The sequence below is a fragment of the Petaurus breviceps genome, unplaced genomic scaffold (genome assembly GCF_028583685.1).
Source record: "Petaurus breviceps papuanus isolate PSGF00001 unplaced genomic scaffold, PetGlider_PUasm1.0 90591, whole genome shotgun sequence".
In the NCBI taxonomy this organism is placed as follows: domain Eukaryota; kingdom Metazoa; phylum Chordata; class Mammalia; order Diprotodontia; family Petauridae; genus Petaurus; species Petaurus breviceps.
This window is the reverse complement of record NW_027187280.1, coordinates 4,421,029-4,444,748: the sequence shown is the minus strand read 5'-3', so window position 1 is coordinate 4,444,748 and position 23,720 is coordinate 4,421,029. Positions and strand designations below refer to the sequence as shown.

General features: G+C 39.5%; 1 long non-coding RNA gene across 1 annotated transcript; it reads left to right on the top strand.

The window, feature by feature from the left end:
• Positions 1 to 477: 477 nt before the first annotated feature.
• On the top strand, positions 478 to 20,163 carry LOC138142481 (uncharacterized). Its single transcript, XR_011163437.1, has 3 exons — positions 478 to 705; positions 13,408 to 13,815; positions 17,885 to 20,163. It is a non-coding gene; the product is annotated as an uncharacterized lncRNA (long non-coding RNA).
• The last annotated feature ends 3,557 nt before the right edge of the window (positions 20,164 to 23,720 follow it).

Genomic DNA, 23,720 nt, shown 5'->3' with positions numbered 1-23,720 from the left:
ATCTTCCCCCATATTTGCCCCCTGAGATGCTGTATAAGAGTGTAATGGTGTGACATATATGCAGCCATAGGGATAGGGTGAAAGGAGTACAATGAACCTCAGTCTCTCAGACCTTAGGCAAATCATGTGCTTGTGCCTTAGTTTACACATCTGTAAAATGAGGAAATCATGTTAGATGATCCCTGAAGTCCTTTGTAGCTTTCACCTATGAGTTGTTGATCTCTCCAGAGTTCCTGGGGAAGGGTGGTCTAAGTCATACCAATGCCCCTATAGCTGTTTTTTTGGCCATGATGGAGATTCTCATGTAGGCTGTGTGGCTGATGAGACATGAGAAAGGATTCACAGGTCCTGAGCCCCCAGAACTAGTGAAAGCAGTAGTCAGGATGGGAGAGCCTGACAATGTCATATTTAATGACTGTTCTTTTCTGCATTTAATTGATAAACATTTGCACACCTGCCTCTATTAGGTAATGTTGACAGAGTCATAACTAATGTGGGGAAATCAGAGCTTTTCCCCAGGCTGCCAACATTGGAGGAACTTTCTGTGCCCACTAGCCTCACAGCTTGGGTGCTCCCTTGCTTGGACGTGGGTCTGCATTCTTAGGGTCCTGTTGTTATGGCACCCCTCTTCTGGTACTTGATTTTGTCTGTGCCCAACTGCTGCTTCCTGCAACATCCTCCCCTTTCTCCACTGAAGGACTGTGGGTAAGTTTTCCTAAGTATCATATAGGCACAAAATTACTATCTTTTCTATACCCAACCTAGGAGGACTCCCCTAAGGTCTGGTGCAATGCTTTTCATGGGAGATAGCAATGATATTTCTCTTACTTATAGAGAAGAAGCTTGCTCAGGGTCTCTGTCTCTGCTGGGTCTGTGCCCCAGGGTTTGTTCCCCCGTTTGGTGCTTGTGAGCTATCTTGTGGCTCTACACTCAATAAATGAGTTTGTTCCAGATGCCAGAATTCCCAGGTATGTTCTGTTAGATCTGGTCTATGTCCTCAAGTAACTTATAGTTTAGTGGGGATAAAAAATATCAATTTCCATGACTATCCTCCTGACTATGGGTCTTGTTCCTTCTTTCCTTCACCTATTACATCTTCCCTCTTAGAGCAGAGGTTCTTGAAATACAGGGAGCTAGAATCTTTTAGGACCAGTGAGTCTCATGCTATCTCTTCTAGGTAGGCAGAGAAGGACAGGACAGGGCAGGGCAGGTCTCTTGATATACCCAGCCCTGTCAGACACCTGACTGGTTCTTGTAACACATGAAAGGGCAAAAGAGTAATATAGGTGATCTTTTAGATAATCTTTTGTACTTGGTGTCATGAAAAGATACTTGCTTGGACATCCCAGGGAATATTAAGTATCCTTAGGTATCTCTGTGACCACTCACTATGCATCTCAGCCCTTGATTTTCTGGAGAACACTTAAGAAGACTTAACCTTATAATACATTCTCTTCAAGACCTCATCAATTCTCAAACAATTCTTGGGAAGAATGGAAGAACCATTATTGACCATGCTTTTGTTGCACTGGAAAAATGGAAAAAAAAATTCTGTGGAGGTTAATGTGATTTTCCCAAAGGGACTAAATATCAGGGTGTGACCTAGAATCCAGGGATCTTGAATCTGAATTATATGCTCTACAAAGAGTGTTCCCAGGGTCTGGTTGCTCCCTGACAGCCACGTAGGGACCCTCCCCAGCTGTTCACATGAGAAAGACAGGCCTCAGCCTGTGGGAGAGACAAAAGGGAGGGGCTGCAGAGAAGAGCTGGGGCACCACCCGGCCCCACTCTGATGCCTGCCATTCATTTCCCAATATTGAAATAATCTTACAGCGGCCCCATCAGCAGGCTCAGAGCCAATCTTCCCCATTCTCGCAAATGATCCCATTGAATCTAACTGACGTAGGTCATAGTGGCTACTTATCACCTCCTTTTGTGAACTACTTTAGTGGTACAGAAATAAATCAGAGGAAAAGCTTGAGGCATGAAATACTGGGCTTACTTCTGACTTTAGTCTGACCTAGGCCAGCAAGGAGAAGCTAATTCAGGCAAGCAACTGGGCCAGAGTTAGGGGCTAGAAATCACCACTCCCCAAGTTGTTTTCCTGAGGTATCCAGATCCTTTAACCTTCTCTTTAATTAGCCTGTGCAGACCAGACTATATTAGGCCATGGGGCCTGTAATGGTCAAGACCCTCAATCAGACCTCTTCTTCCAGAGGCTCCCCCTGCACATAAGACTGAGGTATTCTGTAATGGCTGCAAGGGAACACTGGTTCCCTCCTGAACCCCTGCCAAGTCTCCCAGCAGCCACAGAGAATGTTCCAGACAGGTCCCCACATGCCCCCTAGCCCAGCTGGGCTTGAACTACAGGATTGGGAACCCTGGGCTGTCCCAGACACTAGCACAGCTCGAGTATTCTAATATTTTTCAGGAACTCTTGGGGTTACTTGCTTAGGAACACAATTCACATCTGGAGATTTCATTTGCAGGACTGGAAAACAATCCTGATGTTCCAAATGGATTTGCACTGAACCTGGGGTGAGGGGGGGAGGATAAAGGGAAGAAAAAGAGAACAGGATTTTTTTGGTAAAATTTGCTGAAAGGTCAAGGCCAAATCCCTTGTCTGTCTACACAGCAGGGTCTGGATTTTTTCCAATCTGCCAAACATCAATTTAAGAGGCCCAATGCTGTAGTAATTCAGACGCATCTCTTACATGGATTCAAAATGGTGCTGCAATCCCCCTTTCTCAAGCAAATATTGGACATAACTCTTCAGCATTGTTTTAGGCATTAAACAGAAAATATGAGGCTTGAGTTTCTAATAGAATATCTGAGTAGTTGGATTAAAGAGAAGAAAACAACAACAAAAAAATCAATTGAATGAGCATGATAGAATAGAAAGAGGCCTTGGATATCATTTTATTCAATTTCCTTATTTGAAATATGGTAAAACTGAGGCACAGAGAGGAGGAGAGATTTGCTAGAGGTAGGTTGTTGTGAGTTAGTAGCAGAGCTGGGACTAATGTTTTTTTTTTTAATTTTGTTTTGTTTTTTTCAATGAGTATTTTTGTTCAAACTAGAATGCAGGTCTCCTAATTCCTAGTGTTTAGCATGGTGCCTGACGTATGGTAGGCACTTAAAAAGAGTTATTTGAATTGAATTCTATCTGCTAATTTTATCAGGTTAAGTGACCTGTCCATGGTCACATAGCCTTTCATTGCTATTGTTGTTTAATTGTCTTCAGTCATGTCCTACTCTCTGTGACCCCATTTGGGGTTTTCTTGGCAAAGATATAGGAGTTATTTGTCATTTCTTTCTTCAGCGAATTTTACTGATGGGGAAACTGAGACAAAGAGGGCTAAGTGATTTGCCCAGGGTCACACAGCTACTAAGTGTCTGAGGCCAGATTTGAACTCAGAAGACTCGTCTTCCAGACTCCAGGCCTAGAACTCTACTTTGACACTAGCTCCCCTGTCCACTTCCTACAATATTTATAGACTAGGTCCCTCTTTCTGGCCACAGACTGACTCTTAATCTTTGGAGGTGTCTTAAAATGCATTTATAACAGTCCAAGGAAGACAGGTCCTGAATAATATAGAAAGATGTCAATGGAGACTGAGAGGCAGTCAGTATGTCATCCTACACAGAGAATGAAGGTTTTACTCACAGTTGGTATTGTTATTTTTCATGTGAATGTCCATCTCTGCTAAAGTCCTCCCCGATGCCTCATAGTAATATGGAGGTAACCTTTAACTCTCAAAAAAAGAAGCCCTGATGGCTCCTGTGAAGTTGAAAAGAAGGTTTTGAGTATGAGCCTGGCAACCCAACAATGGTTTCTTTAACTGTCATCCAATGAAACCCAAGTAGTTCTCTTTAGTGTAGAAGAGTAGCATGATGACCAAGAGTCAACTCCTAGTTCAGGATGACCTGGTTTTAAGCCCTGCCCCCACACTGGCTGTGTGGCCTTGGACAAGTCATTTAACTTCTCAGTGTTCTAGGCAACTGTCTTTAAATATGAGTTTAAAGACCTAGTGCTGATCTGCATGGGCAGAGGGAGTTCCCTACAGCTGAAGCTCTGGCTCACTACTCCTCTCTCCCCTCCAAAAAAAAAAAAATTCAGATAAGCTCATCACTAACTCCTATGCTTCCTCTGTTTAGAAATTCCTCTGACCACTGAACCAATGATGAGGCCTATCCTTTGTCAACCCTTTGTAGTTCAAAGGCCTTGGCTTCTGAAAGATAAAATACTTCTTTTCTCATCTGATTTTCCATGTATTTAAGACACATCATTGCTCCCCAAGAGGTACATCTCCTTTTTGACCACCAAGCTAAATGATGACTGAATAATGTATGACTGCTGAAAGACCCAATTTGGGAGGCTTTATCCATGCAAAAAATCCCACTGGTTTCACTGGCAATTAGCTTCAATGGGAGCTTGGCCTGATTAATAATAATACCACCTCCTATTTATAGATCATCTTTCTCCAAGGAGACGAAAGTGCTTTGTAGACATTACCTAATCTGTCCTGACAGCATTCCCGTAAGGAGGGTCTAGGACTGGCTGATCATTCCTCCTTAATGGAGAATTCACCATCATTAGATGTCTTCAGGATCAAGCTAGATGACCACTCACCAGGGATTCCACTTCTAGTAGTAGATAGAAGAATTCCACTTCTAGTCCTCTGTGGTCCCTTTTAGCTCTGTGGTTCTGTGCTTTCATAAAGAAGCCTGGCTCAGAGTGGGCGGTAATTTTCCTTGGCTGTGAGTAGCAGGTATATATGACTCATCATTTTCATACACTCAACAGGTCCAGGCAATAGATCAATATTGCCCCTCTTTTCTTCCTATCGGTCTTCTTAGTCCATTCCTCTTCCTCAGACTTGGTGTCAGGAAGACGAGTTCCAAGCCTGTCTCAGACCCAGACAAGCTGGATGCCCCTAGGCAAGTCATATAAACTGTTAGCTTCAGTTTCCCAATCAGTAAAATGGATATAGTAAGAACACCTACCTCACAGGGCTGTTGTTAGGATCAAATGAGATAATACAGGTAAAGCACTTTGTAAGCCTTAAAACACTTTGTAAATGTTAGCTGCTATGATGATTATGATTATAGGTGGTGGTGGTGGTACTCTTACTGATGAATCAGCTTTGCTTTGTAATTTTCCTAGTGGAGTTGTGGTGGTAGGCATAGAGCTGGATTAGCCATTGTTACTACCTCTTGGAATAGTTGAGTTCCTCTTCTGACTTTGATGCTGCTTCTACTTCCTCCTCCTCCTCTTCCTCCTTCTCCTCTTCCTCTTCCTTCTTCTTTCGTCTATTCTTCCTTCTCCTCCTCCTTGGCCCCACTAGTGCTAGTGGAGTAAGGGGGAAAAGTCCCTTTTTAAGTCAAAATTTTAGTCATAATATAGGATATTTAGTCATAATATAATAAGTATTATCCTTTCCCCTACTTGGCATTAAAAGCCTTTCACAACATGGCCCAAAACCAATATCCCAGCCTTATTACATATCATTCACCTACCTCAACTCTATGCTTCATTCTCTTTTCAATCCACAGTCAACTTGGTATTATAGTATAAATGGTACCCTTTTCTTACCTCTGCTTCTTAAAAGTCCTTTGTTTTCTTTATGACTTCTTTAGATGCCCAAATATCACCTTTCTTACCTGATCCTCTCAGCTGCTAGTAATGTCCCCCATCTCCAATTAACTTACATCTCTTTTGTACATACCTTTATGTAGACATGTTATGTCATTGAATGGGATGTAAGCTTCCTCAGGAAAGGAACTTTTCTCTTTGAATCCCCAGAGATATAACATTGCCTAGTACTAATAAGAACTTGGTACATGTACAAACATTCATTCAATGAACTTTTTTATTAAATACCTACTATAAACAATGTACTATATAACATGTTAGGAGAGATAAAAGTTGACTAAGACATGGTCCCTGCCTGTGTTTGTATGTATGTATGTATGTTTCCATCTATCTATCTATCTATCTATCTATCTATCTATCTATCTATCTATCTATCTATCTATCTATCTATCTACCTGTGTTTAATTTATTCCAGTGAAGAATAAAATAAAGGTAGCTTGATTCTCATCTTCAAATGACAGAATATAATGACTTTTAGAGTAGTAGAAGAACCTTAGAAGTCACTCAGGCCACAATAGGTTTTATCAATGGGGGACGTAAGCAATTTCCCTCTATTATCTGCCGAGACCCAAATAGAAATAATCGAGCTTAAATGTTATGAGAAATGCCTGTAGCTGGGCATAAGGCAGAACTTCTGGGGCAGTGAAGGACAGAACTACAAGGATGATTCAGGAAAGGGAGTGTGTGTTGTCTCCCTTTGTGGAGAACTTCCAGCAGACAACAGGTGGCCAGGCCCAGCAACACATCTAAACCTCTACTGGCAGTGGTGGGGGAAGAAAAGAGGAAGGACCTGGAGCACAAAGTATAAAACCTTCTTTTTAAAATATTGGAAGGAGGGTTTCATTTGCTTATTTTTAATGGGACCTTTCAATGAAATCAGAATGGTATGATTATAATGACTCGTATTTCTATCATACGTCATGGCTTAGAAAGTACTTAGGATCATGGGATCATAGATCTGAAACTGGAAGGGACCTCACAAGTCATCTCTAGTCCCATCCACCCATTTTACAGATGAGTAAATGTAGGTCCAGAAAAGTTAAACAATTTGTCCAGGGTCACACGGCTTGTCTTCCTTAGGATATGAATCCAGTTCTCCTTGACTCCAAGCTGCATTCCTGTTGCCTTTGGCCTTAACATCCAACATAATGGAGAAGCTGAGGGCATTGTTCACTTCTTACTTTTTAGCCACCTCTCTTCTTTCTCTTAACACTTAAAAAAATGTGCTATAGTTAAAGAATACCTGTCCTGGAACCAGAAGACCTGAATTCAAATTTCGCCTGTGAAGCTCTGTGTGTGACCTTGGGCAAATCATTTAATGTCTTTGGGCCTCAGTTTCTTGCTCTGTAAAATGGGCATGGTTGGATTAGATAACCTCTCAGATTCTCTTGGGATCCAGAACTGTGAGTCAATAATAATGAAGGCTCCTGCCCAAACCACTGCCCATAAGATGGAAGATGGTTAAAACCTCTGTCCATGCCAGGAAATTAGGCTGGTTCCTGTACCAGTTCAACAACTAGGTCTTTCTCAATCCTTACCCAGGCCTCATCTCGTCTGGGCTAAGGGAACTTCTTAACTGCTTGGAGCTACTTGACCTGAATCCAGCAGGTTTGAGTCATACCCTTTCCTTTCCAAGAAATTAAATTTTGCAAAATTTACTGAACTCTTCTTCAGTTAGAGATGAGAGTGTGAGAGAAGTCTGGAGGTCTGAGATGTTACCTTTGATGAAGCTGATTGGCTGATTCTGAGATTTGAAAGTCTGCTTGTGTTTCATAGATTTTCTCCCCAACTGAGAGTTCCAGCTTATAACGAACAAATAACCAGAGAGAGAGTCAAACCATGACTGCCTATGGCTGTTACAACTTAATTTACAGAATGTTGTAAGATTTGCAAAATACTTCTTGAATGCAGCACATTAACTAGGAATCAGGATTGAGGGAGAAACCAGTGGCCCCAGCACCTGTGAGAACTGGGCAAGTACCTTCTTTGGCCAAAGAACCAACATCTAGAAACAATTGCAGTAATTAAGCATAATTTTCACCACTTTCAACTAATGCACATAATGAGAATCTCACCATGTGTTCTTCTGGGACTGTGAGTAATGGAGGATTGACACTGCAGGAGGCTAATGATGAGAATCCTAGCATTTGCTCTGGGATTGATCTTCCAGGTCTTCTTTAGATGCAGGGTCACTTTTATTTTCTTCTGCTGCTAAAAGGAGGCTGCATGCAGATGGGTGAGCTTCCTCTGGTCAGGAGCAGTTTTCCACCTAGTGTCCCACAGGAAACTTGAAAGAATTTAGATTAGAATATCCCAGTAAGATTTCTGAGTTTCTGTCTACATGACTGTCAAGGGAACCTAGGTTTCCCAATACCCTCCTGGGGTTTCAGGAGAGGCAAATAAAGCAACAGAATTCAGAGAAGTTCATGAATCTCAGGTATCAGGAGGCCTTTTTCTGTCTCATCTCACCACCTCTTTTCCCTAAACTTTCCCCACAAAAGAAAAAAAAACACATTGGGGCAAGAGATTTGAAATGCCACATAAGTTTGATTTTTATGCACAGGAAAGAATAAAAAAGCCAGAAAAAATTATAGACAAAAAGGGCAACTTTGAAAGTTACATTTTGAATTTATTATCTATTTTAAAAGAAAAGCAAGATATACATAATAGAGATTTGCAGCTTCATATACAATCCATCTCTTTCACAATGTCTATATAGAAATAACCATTTTATTTGATGTTTGTTAAGTACAGATTTTTCTTAAAGAAAGCAAGAAAGGAGAAAAAAAATCATGAATCAATGGGAAAAAAAAAAAACCCATAGATCTAGAGAGAGCAAAGCCTTAGAAGGCATTTAGTCCAATTGCTTCCCTTTTATACATAGACAAACTGAGACCCTAATGAACACCAAATGACTTAGCCAGATTCATAAGGGAAGTACATGACAGAGATAGAATTTGAACCTGTGTTCTCTAATCCCAAATTCAGTGATTTTTCTCCAGACCTGAAGAATAAGTACAATACAAGAGAACAACTTCAGGCTCCTCCTTGCAAAGTTCTATTGTTTCTAACATTCTAATTGCCCAGAGGGTACCAAGCTCCTATTTCCATGATCTGACTCCATGATCTGATCATTTCTAGACTGACTGTCTTCTTTTCCCAGTAGCATGGTGGGAAGTGCTCTAGACTTGGAGTCAAGATGCTTGAGTTTGAACGCCAGCTTTGACACTTGCTAGTTGTCTGACCCTGGGCAAGTCAATTCCTATCTCTGAGCCACATCTATAAAATGAGACTCTTGATATTTATACTACATTACTCATCAATTGTTGTGAAGAAAGCACTTTATAAAGCACTGAAAACTACATAAATATGAATAATCATTATTGTTATTATAGAAAAAAAGTTCTCATCTTCTTTAATGATATCCAGATAGAAATGGACAAGTCACTGCCCTACTATTAACCTTTTTTATTTTTAATGTTCTATTAGAGGGGTGGAGTCAAGATAGAGAAGTTAAAGGTCACAGCTTCCAAACCTTTCCCAAAACCTCTCCTAGAAAATGACCATAGAAAATATCAAACAGAATTCTGAGTAGGAAAGTCAAGGAAAATTCATAGTAAGCCATTTTTTCCAACCTAGGAATGCTTAGCAAGACTGAAAGCGTGGTCTATGGACACTAGGGTGGGGGCTGTGGCACTGCAGAGGCAACATTGGGTGGTGGTGGCAGAGAGCAGCAACAGAAAGCAGTGACAGTGACTGCAGCAACACCAGTGCCAAGAGGTTGGTAAGGGGATGAATACCTGGTCATAAAAAGATCTCAAGGGACCCATTTTCTAGCACTGAGCACATGATTGGGTGCCATTTGGCTTCTCTTTGATCTGTAAGCTAGTTCTGGGTCATAGTATCAGGGCAGAGAGGAGCAGTTACAATTACCAGGGAGTAGTTGCTTTACCTGTGTAAGGACCATAGTACAGACCAGGAAGGCGGTGATCAGACCTTTCCCCAGTTCACACCACTGTGGAGGCACCAAAAACCTATAGGCCCCCAGAGAGAGCTGTAAAAACAGAAGGATAATAGAGAAAAGCTCAGGGCAGTCATTTCCCCCAGAGATAAGCAGAATCCACATTCTAACATAAAGTCTAAGGTCAAGAAATAAGCTAGAAAAACGAGCAATCTACAACAAAAAAAGAGCCTGACCTTAAAAATCTATGTTGACGGAGAAGCTCAAGACACAAATTCAGAAGAACATGAATACTTGAAAACATCTATAAACAAAGGCTCAAAAAAATGCATATAGGATATAAACCCAACAAGAATTTCTAGAAGAGTTAAAGAAAGAGATAAAAAAAGAGCAAAAAAAAAAAAAGATTTAAAAAACTAAATTAGAGTGGCATGGAAAAAATTGAGAAAAGAAAATTAACAACTTAGTTTTTAAAAGGCCAAAAACTATTCTATGATACACAAATGGCTAAAATAAGTGCTTTTTAAAGCCAAATATAATATTATCTTTTTTATTATATATATTGTTCTGATTTTTGTGATGTCATTTAGATACACACGATTCTGAGATAAGTCACTAACCTACTATTATTGTGTTATGATTAATGTTCTAAGGACTATTGATCAGGTTCATAAAATAATTGCTTTTTATAGTTGAATAAAAGTATAAGAACATAAATTCCTCTTCTACTGGCTCACTGAAAGTTTCCTTAGTACACCTTCAGTAGTAGGGACGCTATATGTATCATCTTGTTCCCACATGATTTTAATTTCCTCTTTTATGTCTGTATATTAAAAGCTTTTCCTTCTGAGTAACATGGAAATTAGAAGGATTTGGTATGGGAACTTCTATTAAAACTCCTAAAATTTTATGGATCAACGTTAGATTGAGGCAGTTGTGGACCAGTTGTCTGCCACGATGCCTGAGTAGTAACGATCGCATTGGTTGAGTTTTAGTCTAGGATATTTAGGGTTGCTTTGGTAGAATATAGATTTGTAGTCTGTAGTCTGGTAGTCTGTAGGTTTCTAACAGTCCATAAAAGATATTGACATTTTGATGTGTGATTCTAGCTACCAGAAGCAACATTGGGTGGTGGTGGCAGATAGTAGCAACAGGAATCAGTGACAGTGACTGTAGCAACACCAGTACCAAGAGGTAGGTAAGGGAATGAATACCTGGTCATAAAAAGATCTCAAGGGACCCATGTTCTAGCACTGAGCACAGGACCGGGTGCCATTTGTCATCTCTTTGACTTGTTACCTAGTTCTGGGTCATAGTATCAGGGCAGAGAAGAGCAGTTACAATTACCAGGGAGTAGCTGATTTACCTGTGTAAGGACCATAGTACAGACCAGGAAGGCGGTGATCAGACCTTTCCCCAGTTCACACCACTGTGGAGGCACCAAAAACCTATAGGCCCCCAGAGAGAGCTGTAAAAACAGAAGGATAATAGAGAAAAGCTCAGGGCAGTCATTTCCCCCAGAGATAAGCAGAATTCACATTCTAACATAAAGTCTAAGGTCAAGAAATAAGCTAGAAAAACGAGCAATCTACAACAAAAAAAGAGCCTGACCTTAAAAATCTATGTTGACGGAGAAGCTCAAGACACAAATTCAGAAGAATGTGAATACTTGAAAACATCTACAAACAAAGGCTCAAAAAATGCAGATAGGATATAAACCCAACAAGAATTTCTAGAAAAGTTAAAGAGATACAAAGACCAAAAAAAAATAGATTTTAAAAACTAAATTTAAATTTAAATTTAAAAACCAAAAACCAGACAGTAAAAAGATTCCCTGCATTCTTCATCCTGCTTGGAGCACAGTGATGGACATCTTGTGCTAACCTCCCCACTCCTACCTTCAAACTGGGGTTTCCACAGCTTCTATTTGTGATCTTTTAATAAAAGCTTGCTCTTCTCCCTGGAAAGTGAATGAATGAGCCTAGCTCTCTCACAGGGAGGGAATTAGGTGTGGTGCTGAGAATATCTCAGTCTCTGTCTGCTGGACAAGAAGGGGGTATATGCCTGTAAAGATTGGATATTTGCTAAATATCTACTTTGCTAAATACCTATTTGCTAAGTATTTAGTAGGTGCTCAGTTTTCATAGCTTACAATGATGCATTTTTCAGTTTCTACCATTTCCCCATTGCTCACTAATTCCTGGTTCCTAAGAACAGCCTTTCTGAAGTTCCTGGTGGCAATGGACATGTCCTAAATTGTCATTAAGAACTCTTCCATTTCCACAAATAAATCAATTTGATTCATCCACTTATTTGGCACCTCTTTGTTGGTACATTGTAAGCTGAATCCTTGCACATGCTGCTTGTGGAGGGCCTTTTGATGCCATTCTCAGATCTTATCCATTTCAAAGACTCCATCCAGAGGTTACACATTCGTTTACATCAAATACATGCAATGCAACATACTTGTTTTTAGTTTTTACTATTGATTAGTTAGTAGCTGTGTGACCTTGGGCAAGTCACTTAACTCTGTTTACCTCAATTTTCCTCATCTGTAAAAATGAGTTTGAGAAAGAAATGGCAAACCACTCCAGTATCTTTGCCAAGAAAACCCCTAATGGGACCACGAAGAGTTAGACGTGACTAAAATGACGGAACAACAACAGAAATTTCTCAATTAAATGATAACTGCTTATTCCAGATTTATTTCTATAGTTTTTGAACTATTATTATTAATATTAGTAGTATTACTATACCAAATATGTTACCTCCCCTCAATTAAACTATAAACTCCTTGAGGGCAGGGACTTCAGTATTTTCCATCTTCATATTCCTAGAACCAAAACCAATGATCTGCATCATTAGATTTTTAATTAATGTTTGTTAAATAAATAATTCAATGAATGAATGACTAACTTGGATCCTTGGCAGTAGTACAATTCTTCAGTATCTCCAGTCCTGCCTGCTGTGGCCCTTCCCTATAAACAACTTGTTGGTACCATTACTCTCCTTCCTTTGCTGGTCCAGACTGGAAGGTTCAGCTTCCATTAACCATTTGACAAGGTAGTACTGGCCCTATCACTAAATGCACCAATACCTAAGCTCCACCTCTACTCAATTTTTCTTTGATCTCAAGCATTTGCCCTGCCAGTGTGCCTTGCAGCACTATTTTACTGCACTTGTTTCCAGGCAACTAAGGGATGCAGGGCATAGAGTATGGGATTTGTAGTCAGGAAGACATAAGTTTGAATATTGCCTGAGACAATTATTACCTGTATAGCCCTAGACAAGTTGCTTAGCTTTTCTGTACCTCAATTTCTTTCTCTGCAAAATGGGAATAATAGCACAGGGTTGTCCTAAGGATTAAATGGGTTAACCTATGTAAAGAGCTTTGCAACCCTTAAATCACTATGTAAATTCTAGTTATTATTATGGTTATTATTATTAAAGTGAGGACATAAAAAACTGGTTTATTCAGTTCTGCCATCCAGCCAGTTGCATACTATATACACAAAACAACCATTGGAATGACTTGACTTATTTTGCTTTTCATGACTTGCTAGGTCATCTGTTCTCTTTCCCCAGAATAAATGACTACATAAGTTACAGAAAAAGCAAAAAATTTCAGTCACTTAACTGGCCTTTCTGTGTTGTAGCTGTACATTAAGGGTAAAATGGGAGGTGGTGGTGAATGTGATGATTATCTGGATCATTCAAGTCCCTGAAACATAGATAGAATTGATGAAACTAAAGGAGAAAAAGTAAAATAATTTTAATTTTAATTTTCCAGATACAACATATAGAGAGAGGCAGTAAAAGGTTCCCTGCATTCTTCATCCTGCTTGGAGCACAGTGATGGACATCTTGTGCTAACCTCCCCACTCCTACCTTCAAGCTGGTGTTTCCATAGCTCTTCTATTTGTGAACTTTTAATAAAAGCTTGCTCTTCTCCCCGGAAAGTGAGTGAATGAGCCTAGCTCTTTCACAGAGAGGGAATTAGGTGTGGTGCTGAGAATATCTCAGTCACTGTCTGCTGGAGGAGAAGGATGTGTGTGCCTGTAAAGATTGAATATTTGCCAAGTGACCTTTGGGCTATGGACTACTTTTTGCTCTTCTCCAGCATGAGAACAGGGATGCCCTGAACCCTTGGAAACTCTGCTTTGGGAAGGTGTTCTATCCTCCCTATGAACCTGAAAGGGTGAGTAAAACCTTTGAGCACTCAATATTACCAGGAGGCAAATGAACTCAAAAGGAAGGATTCCTTTACTTTCTCTCACCTGCACACTGTCTGCCACCACCTCTGGGAAAAAAAAAGGGGTGGTAAGGATTACACCACTGACTTCTGTTCTCAAGGTAGAAACAAGAAAAGTAAGATGACTCCAGTTTCCAAAGCACCTGTATCCAAAACAAAACCCATGAGGGACATCTGAAAGCATGCTTTAATTTGTGGAAATCTTACTTAGAGACATGGCTTTTAGTCACAAACTCAAGGGGACAAGGCATCACATTGTGCCATCACCAATGAAATACCCATCTGAGAAATTAGGTCAATCAGAATCCTCTAGGTAAATACTTGGAGTGGTTGGTTTGTCTTTTTGTCATTACTTTTACCACATTGCCTATATATCTTATTTCCAAGCTGCTTGTAAAAATAATTTTTTAACATTTGTTTTTAAAACTTTGAGTTCCAAATTCTCTCCCTTCTTCCCTCCCCACCCACCCTCATTGAGAAGACAAGCAATTCCATATAGGTTACACATGTGTAGTTATACAAAATACTTCCATAATAGTTATGTTGTGAAAGACTAACTGTATTTCCCTCCATCTTACCTTCTGTGGCCCCCACTTATTCCATTTTCTCCTTGGATTCTGTCTATTTTCAAAAGTATATGCTTCTAACTACCCTCTCCCCCAATCTGCCTTCCCTTCTATCATACTCCCCTTTTATCCCTTTCTCCCTTACTTTCCTGTAGGGTTAGATACCCAATTGAGTGTGTATGTTATTCCCTCCTTAAGCCAAATCTGATGAGAGTAAGGTTCACTCATTACCTCTCATCTTCCCCCACTTTCCTTCCACTGTGAAACATTTTTCTTGCTTCTTTTATGTGAGATAATTTACCCCATTCTATCTCTTCATTTGTCCTCCCAATATATTCCTATCACCCCTTCATTTTATTTTTAGATATCATCACATCATATTCAGCTTACCCTGTGACATCTATCTATCTATCTACCTACCTATCTATCTATCTATCTATCTATCTATCTATCTATCTATCTATATTTCTTCTAACTACTGAAATACTGGGAAAGGTCACATGAGGTACAGATGTCATCTTTCCATGTAGGAATGCAAACAGTTCAACTTTAATAAATTCCTTATGATTTCTTTTTCCTGTTTACCTTTTCATGTTTCTCTTGATTCTTGTATTTGAAAGTCAAATTCTATTCAACTCTGGTCTTTTCAACAAGAATGCTTGAAAGTCCTCTATTTCATTGAATATCCATTTTCCCCCTGAAGTATTATAATACTCAGGTTTTTTTGGGTATGTGATTCTTGGTTTTAATTTTAGCTCTTCTGACCTCTGGAGTATCATATTCCAAACCCTTCAGTCCCTTAATATAGAAGCTGCTATATCCTGTGTTATCCTGATTGTATTTCCACAATATTTGAATTGTTTCTTTCTGACTGCTTGCAATATTTTCTCTTTCACTTTGGAACTCTGGATTTTGGCTATAATATTCCTAGGAGTTTTCTTTTTGGAATCTCTTTAAAGAGGTGATCAGCAGGTTCTTTCAATTTCTATTTTACCTACTAGTTCTGGAATATCAGGGCAGTTTTCCTTGATAATTTCTTGAAAGATGATGTCTAGGCTCTTTTTGTTGATCATGGCTTTCAGGTAGTCCAATAATTTTTAAATTATCTCTCCTGGATATATTTTCCAGGTCAGTGGTTTTTCCAGTGAGATACTTCACATTGTCTTCTATTTTTTTCATTCTTTTGGTTCTGTTTTACAATTTCTTGGTTTCTCATAAATTCATTAACTTTCATTTCTTCCATTTTAATTTTGAAGGAATTATGTTTTTCAGTGAGCTTTTGGACCATCTTTTCCATTTGACCAATTCTGCTTTTTCAGGCATTCTTCTCATTGACTCTTTGAACCTCTTTTGCCATTTGGGTTAGTCTATTTTTTAAAGTGCTATTTTCTTCAGTATTTTTTGGGCAAGCTGTTGACTTATTTTTCATGATTTTCTTGCATCACTTTCATTTCTCTTTCCAATTTTTCTTCTACTTCTCTTACTTGTTTTTCAAAATCTTTTTTGAGCTCCTCCATGGCCTGTGATGAATTCACATGCTTCTTGGGGGCTTTTGATGTAGGAGTTTTGACTCTGTTATCCTATCCTGGTTGTATGTTTTGATCTTCTTTGTCAACAAAGTAAGATTCTATAGTTTGAGCTTCCCTATACCATTTGCTCATTCTCCTAGCCAAATACTTGACTTTCTAGCTCTTTTTAAAGGTAGGGCTCTGCTTCCAGTGGGGATAGGGGTGGGGGTGGGGTGAGTGTACTGTCTCAGACTTCAAGGATTTTGTATTAGCCCATTAATCCCCTACCATCTGTGGGGCCAGAGCTCTGGAAGCAGCCACTGCTGCTGCTGCCTCCACTTCTGCCACCTCTGCCGCCCTGGAACTTGGGCTGGATCATTCTCCTTTTCCCCCAGGTCTCACAGAGTTTTCCCACTGACCTTCTATGCTGTCTTTGGCATTCGTGGAATGCCAAATTTGGCAGTCTGGAAACCACCACAGCTGCCAGTGACCCAGTCCCCCAAGGCCTGGTCTGGCCCTGTCTGTGCTGGAACAGCTCACACCAGACCAAGCTCTCCTCCTGTCCTGGAGTGACAGACCTCTCCTGTTAACCCAAAAGGCCATCTTGGGCTGGAGACTTGTTTCACTCTGTCATTCTGTGGGTTCTGTGGCTCTAGAATTTGTTTAGAGTCATTTTTTACAAGTGTTTGGAGGGCTTTGGGGGAGATCTCAAACAAGTCCCTGCTTTTATTCTGCCATCTTGGCTCCTCCCTGAACTTAAAATCTTTTTTTTAAAATGGTAATATTTTTGTGTTTGTATCACCTATATTTTCAAACATATCTCATTCTCATACTTCCTTAAGAGGCATAATAAAGATGAAAAAAAAACAAACAAACCAAAATAGTTCACATTTTAGTCAAGCTTGAAATTATACTCAGTGGTCCAAAACTGGAGTCTCCCATTCCTGCAAAGTACAGGAGGTACATGTCATTTCATATCTCCTTTTTGGGATGCTAAGTGCATTCATGACAATTTCATGGCATTCAGTTTCAATTGTTTCACTCCTTTTCTAGTTGTGTTTATCATTTTTTTGATTATGCTTCCTTTACTTCTCATGAGTTCATAAATCTCTGTATTTTTTCATAATTTCTAAGAATGCAATAATACACCTAGTACATAGGGTTACATGAGATGCCTCTTCTAATAAATGTATGAATATAGATGAGTCTCTGCCCTCAAGAAGTTTTTATTAAAGTGGGAAAAGAGGAATCACAATACATATTTGCATGCATGCATGCATACATACATATATATTTATATATGCAAATACAAAATAAATGAAAAGATGATGTTGTGTTGATGGTACTTAGGCTGAGCCTTGGAAAGCTGGGGACGAAACATCATATGTGCTATGTTGATACGTCATAATTATTTGATTCATTCTTCAATTGGTGGCTTCTACTTTGTTTCTAGCACTTTGCTATTACAAAAAGGAAGGTGGAAGGCTACCATAAATATCTTGGCATGAGGCCTGGGAACCTTTCTTTTCATCCTTGACTTCCTTAGGGTATAGTCTTAGCATGGGATCTCTGGGTTAGAGGCCATGAACATTTTCACTGAAGTCTTAGCATTGTTTCAAATTGCTTTCCAGAATGGCTGCACTAATACCCAGTAAGAGCTTGGTTGTTTGTTTGTCCTTCATTTTCAAAGAGTGACATTATGGGCAATGCCTTGACTCATGTGTGAATTGGATTTAAGTGAGGCAGAGTGGCACAAAGGTATCAGCCTCCCTCTCTCTTCTTTAGTTATTGAAGCACAAAGTCAAGATGACTGACAATGACCCTGGATATAGTGGGTGGATCTTAGTATCTTCACTGTCAAGCTCTAAGGGTTCAACAGAACATACTTCAGCTGCCTTCAATTTTGTTGGAACAAACTGTTCTCCTCTACTCTTTCTGCAGGGAGATGTCTTCACATACTTGGGGTAAACAGCTCCCCAACTCATTGATGGGTTTGAGGCCTGTCAGTTATTTTCAACCTGATTTAGCTCATCTGCCAAGATGGTTTTACTGAGGTGTGGTCACTGCACATGATACAACTTCTTGGGGTCACCGGTGAGATTTGAGTGCCAGATTGATGAGCAACCCTGCAAAGGTCTAGATAAGCCCTCACCCTGGAGGTGCTGGTCCTCGTTGAGTGCCCCCTACACTCCAGCAAGCAGCATACATTGTGTGGAAGGGGTGCTATTTAAATTCTGAGAGGCTTGGTACCAAAAGACTCACTCTGAGGTAATGAAACGTCAGAAAAACTTACCACGCTCAGGAGCAGTCCGGATCTGAATCCATGAATAAAATGCCAACACCAAAAAAAAAAAAAAATCAGAGATTCTTGAAGTATTTCTCATATATATACTCAACCTTGTTTACCTCGGTTTCCTCATCTGTAAAATGAGCTGAAGAAGGAAAAGACAAACCAGAGCAGTATCTTTGCCAAGAAAACCATGAACAGGATTACAAAGAGTTGGACATGGCTGAAAACTACTGAACAACAAGTTATGTGCAGGTTAAATAGAAAAAAAAAGTTTACAGAGGGAAGGCACTGAAATTAAGAGAGGTCAGGGAAGGCCTCCTGTAGAAAGTGAGCCTTTAGTTGGGACCTAAAAGAAGCCAGAGGGGTCAGTAGTTGGAGTGAAGGAGGGAGAACATTCCAGACCTGGGAATAAGTCAGAGAGAATGCCCAGAGCTGAGAGATGGAGCGTCCTGTTTGTGGAGCAGCCAGGAGGCCAGTGTCCCTGGATTGAAGAGTCTTTGTTGGGGAACAAGGTGTAAAAGGATTGGAAAGGCATGAGGGAGGGACGTTGTGAAGGGCTTTAAATGCCAAACAGAACATTTTGTATTTGTTCCTGGAAGCAACAGGAAACCACTGGAGTTTATTAAATAGGAAGGTGACATGATTGCATCTGGCTTTAGGGAAATTGTTTCAGTGAATGGAGAATGGATTGGAGTGGGAAGAAACTTAAGGCAGGCAGACTCACCAGTAGGCTTTTGTGATAGTCCAAGCGTAGGGTGATGAGGGCCTCTATCAGAGTGGTGACAATGTCAGAGGAGAGAAGAGAATATGTTTGGGGAGGTTGCAAAGGGGAAATTGACAGGTCTTGGCAACAGTTTGGATGTGGAAGGTGAGAGATAGTGAGGAGTCCAGGATGACTCCTAGGTTGTGAACTGTAGGGACTAGGAAGATGAGGTTGACCTCTACAGTAATAAGGAAGCTAGGAGGTAGGGAGGATTTAGGAAGGAAGATAATGAATTCTGTTTTGGACATCTTGAATTTATTGGACATCCAGTTTGAGAGGTCTGAAAGGGAGATGGAGATTCAAGTTTGGAAGTCAGCAGAGGGATTGGAGCAGGAAAAGTAGATTTGAGAATCATCAGAAAAGAGGTGGCAATTCAGATCCATGGGAGCTGATGAGATCCGTAAGTAAAATACTATAGAGGGAGAAGATGAAAGGGTTCAGGACAGAGCCCTGAGTAACATATATGGTTAGGGGGTGTGATCTGGAGGAAGATCCAACAAAGGAGGCAGAGAAGGAATGCTCAGATGGGTAGGAGGAGAACCAGGAGAGGGTGATGTCCCATAAATCCAGAGAGAAAAGAGTATGGAGGAGAGGAACCAATGGTGTCAAAGGCTGCAGAGAGGGCAAGGAGAATGGGGATAGAGACACCATTGGGTTTGGCAATTAAGAAATCAGTGGTAACTTTGGAAAAAATAGTTTTGGTGCAATGATAAGGTCAGAACCAGATTATGAAGGGTTAAAAAAGAATGAGAGAAGAGAAGTGGAAGCACCTATTGTAGATGACCTTTTTGAGCAGTTTAGTTACAAAGGGCAGAAGATGTATGGAGCAATAGTTATTAGGGATGGAAGAATCAAGTGTGTCTTTTCAGGATGGAAGAGAGATATGAGCATGTCTCCTATCAAGGGATTAAGAAATGGGCCACTAGACAGTGATTTCAATTCAATAAGTAATACACACAATTATAACAGTATAGATAAAAGGCAAAAAAGAAAGAATATAAAAAGAATTTTAAACTGCATATTGTATAATTGGGACCAAGTTTGTTCCTGAAAACTACTTTGTATCTTTACCAAAGTGGGAGACTATGGGTGTGGCATATCGATTTTTTTTGTCAGATTCTATTCATAAGTTAGCTACTTTTTGCTGAGCTGCTTCCCCCAATCCAGTGTTTCCCCCCCCCGAGGGATGATCTGATAGGAAGGAGTAAGGGAAAGTATATATTTGGAAAAGGAGGTGATGGAAAAATAAAAGAGAACAATTTTTTAATATATTGAAAAATACACAAGGTAATTGGAGGTGCCCTATTGTGCCAGCTTCCGCTCTCTCATCAGGCCAGGGTGATAAGGTGATGGGGTAGGGGGACTGAATTTCTTTGAGTTCACACCAAGATTAGAGCCAGACTGGAATCTAATGTCCCACAACTAACCTCCAAACCCATTTTAAAAAATTTCTATGAAAAGAAAGATTGAGGGATATGTTTATAGGTCCAAGAAGAATAGTAAAGGTTTGTAAGCATTTAGGGGTTTTAGTCCATAAAGCTTTATGTGCCCTCCATGCAACCATTCACTTTTAAAAAAGGGAAGAAAAAATAAAAGGAACTCACACATGGATGTTAGATTGAAAATTTTCCTAATTTTTGTGTAAAACCCAATCATATGAGTTAATTAAATTGAGGTGTGCATCATGGAACGTTAGTCCTAGAAGGGGCTTTGAAGACCAACCAGTTAAAGTCCTTTATTTGACATAGGAGCAAAATGAGTATCAGAAAAGGGGTCGATTTTGCTTAAGTTCTCATGAAAATAAGGTCAGATCTGGGTTAGAAGCCCCCAGCTCTGGACTCCAAGAAAAGGGATCTTTCAACTACATATTGGTGCTTAGGTGGAGAGAGAAGTAATGGAGAGAGAAAGTAAGAGAATCTATGTCTCCTTGTGTTTCACAAACTTTAAAATGTAACTGCTTACTCATTTGTCCCTGTTCTGCCCTCTGGGACCAAAGAGAATTAAGCCTAAATTCTCCTTCGTTATAGATGGCCCTTCAAAAATTTAAAACCACTTGTATTATTGCAAGTCTCTAGTTCCTTCAAGCCATCCTTATAAGTCTCCCTGTTCTCTTATCAACTTAGTCACCCTCCAGTCCCCTACTGGTTCACCTCCAGTGGGTGCCTGCTAATTTATCAATATCCCTACTAAAATATGGTACCTCACTAAAACACAATACTGTAAATGGCAGCTGACCAGTTTAGGGAACATTGTGACTATCACTTCCCTTAATCAGAACATTAGACAAATTGGGGAGAAAATCACAGAATAGAAAATAGGGACTTATGTCAATAAGCATTCATTTAGTATGTGACCAATCTTGAGCTTTGTACTGTTACAGAAAGAGATTTACAAGACATGGTCTTTCCCCTTGGGGAACTTACAATCAATCTATTTAGGGAAACAAAATGATGCCATACTCTACATAAAACAGTGGTGGAGTATTTGGTAATACCAAAAATAATAATGACTCATTTATCTAAAATAGTTTATGTTTTATAAAGTACTTTCTCTATAGCAACCATGTCAAATAGGTAAGTATTTTTCTATCCATTTTATATATGATGAAATCAACATTCAGAGAGGTAACTTGCCTAAAGTCATTGAGTTAAGTAGGTATTAGAGCTAGGATTCAAAGCCACATTACATTTCCTAGACTCCAAGACTGACACTCTTCCCATTATAACAGGAATTCAGATGAGAAAAATATCAGTATGAATTAGAGTAGCTGAAAAATTGAGCAAAGAAAGAATTTTCATTTCTGGATTTTCTTTGCTATTCACACATCAGCGAAAGCCAAATTGTACTTGCCATGTTGAAAGACTGTTTGAGAACAAATGTTTCTTGCAGAGAAAAAAATAACCCAAGCAGAAACCAGCACAGGAGACCCTATGCTGGTACTTTCAATTTCTTGTCTTTTCAAACACTTTTGATAATGTCCATGTTTCCTCTTTTAATTTTATTTGAACTAGTTAAATGTTAAATTCAAACATGCTACTTCTCCCCACCCATCAAGTTAAGCAGAAAAAAAACAACAACAATAAGATCCTGATAACTTCTTATTAGATTGAACAGAAATTCATGTTCTACCAAGTAACAGTGGAGAGACAAACAACCATTTTCATAACCAAACTTAGGGCCTGAAAAGGGAAACCCTTCCCACCTGCTAGGCCCTTATGGGGTTCAGAATGAGATCAGTGGTAGACAGTTTGGGTCACATTATAATATCTAGTTGGCTTAGTGACTGGTATAAGAACTATCCTGGGCCTCTGGAAAGAGGACAGAATGTAAGTGAAATAGGCCCAACTCCCACTCTTTCCAGTCTGTTTTCTCCCCTTGAGCCTTGTAACCCTATAATACCCAGCCTATCTGCACCTGTCACAGTTTCCAGTGTGATATGACGCTGGGAGAGATGTTGCAATGGGAGCTTTCATGACCTTGCTTTCTGCTCTCATTTGTCATTTACAGTCAGTCTACTGAATTTCAGTTTTCATTTCTTATGTGGGTAGGTGGGTAGGAAGTAAGGCAAGAAAATCACAGTATTGTTGTAAGGAAGGGGTAAGTGGAGGTGGATGAGCAAAGAAAATGTCATTTCATGTGGTAAGATATTAGGGCGCACAGAATTCAGCCACAAGGAAAATCTATTTCATGTGTGAGATTCATTTCCAGAGTGGGGAGTAAGACTCAGCCCCTTGGAAAGATTTTTAACGTCTTGCTTTTCTTTTTCCCTCTAGCTGAATTTGACTCTTTTTCATGCATCATTCCCATTTTTCTGTCTTTTAAAAATTCTTTTGTTTTTGTATCATCTTTGATTACAAATGTCTTTCCCCCTTTTATCCTCCCCGCCCCGAGAAAGTCATCTTTTATTAACAAAGGCTAAAATAAAGAGGAAAATAAAAGGTCAACCAAGTCTGACACTAATGTGGACTTGAAGTGTCATACCCATAATCCCCTACCTCTAAAATGAAAGGATAAAGAGAGAGATGTTCTCATACGTCTTCTTTGGGGCCTGGTTTAGTTATTATAAATTCACATCATGAGCTTTTGATTGTTTTGTTGTAGTTCTTTCTATTTACATTGCTATAGTCATGCTATTGTTTTTTCTGGTTCTACTTGTTTTATTTTTTATTATTATTTTATATAAATGCTTTAATTTACCTCTGTCCTTCTTATTTGTAATTTCTTATGGTGCATTAATATTCTTTTACATTCGTGTACCAGGATTTATTCAGCCATTCTCAAGTTGTTGGTCATAGACTTCCCTCTATTCCCTACCCAGTATTTTTGCTATTACAAAAAGTATTGCTCTAAATATTTCAGTGCATAAGAGACCTATCTTTTTACAATTGACTTTCTTGAGACTTAAATTGGCAGCAAGATTACTGGGTCAAAGAGTAGAGCTATTTTAGTCACTTTTTTATCATTAGTCCAAATTGATTTTGAAAATGGTCAGACCAATTCATAGCTCCACCAGCAGGATATTATTGTGTCTGCCCCTACATATTGGTTATTGTCATCTCTTGTCATCTTGGCCAATTTGTTAGGTAAGGTGTGAAATCTTAGTTTTTTAAACTTGATTTCTTCTGTTATTATTTATTAGCTATTTGGAGCAATCTCTCCATATGTTTGCTCATAATTTATAAAATTTCACAAAAAGATTCTTTGTTTATGTCCTTTCCTCACTT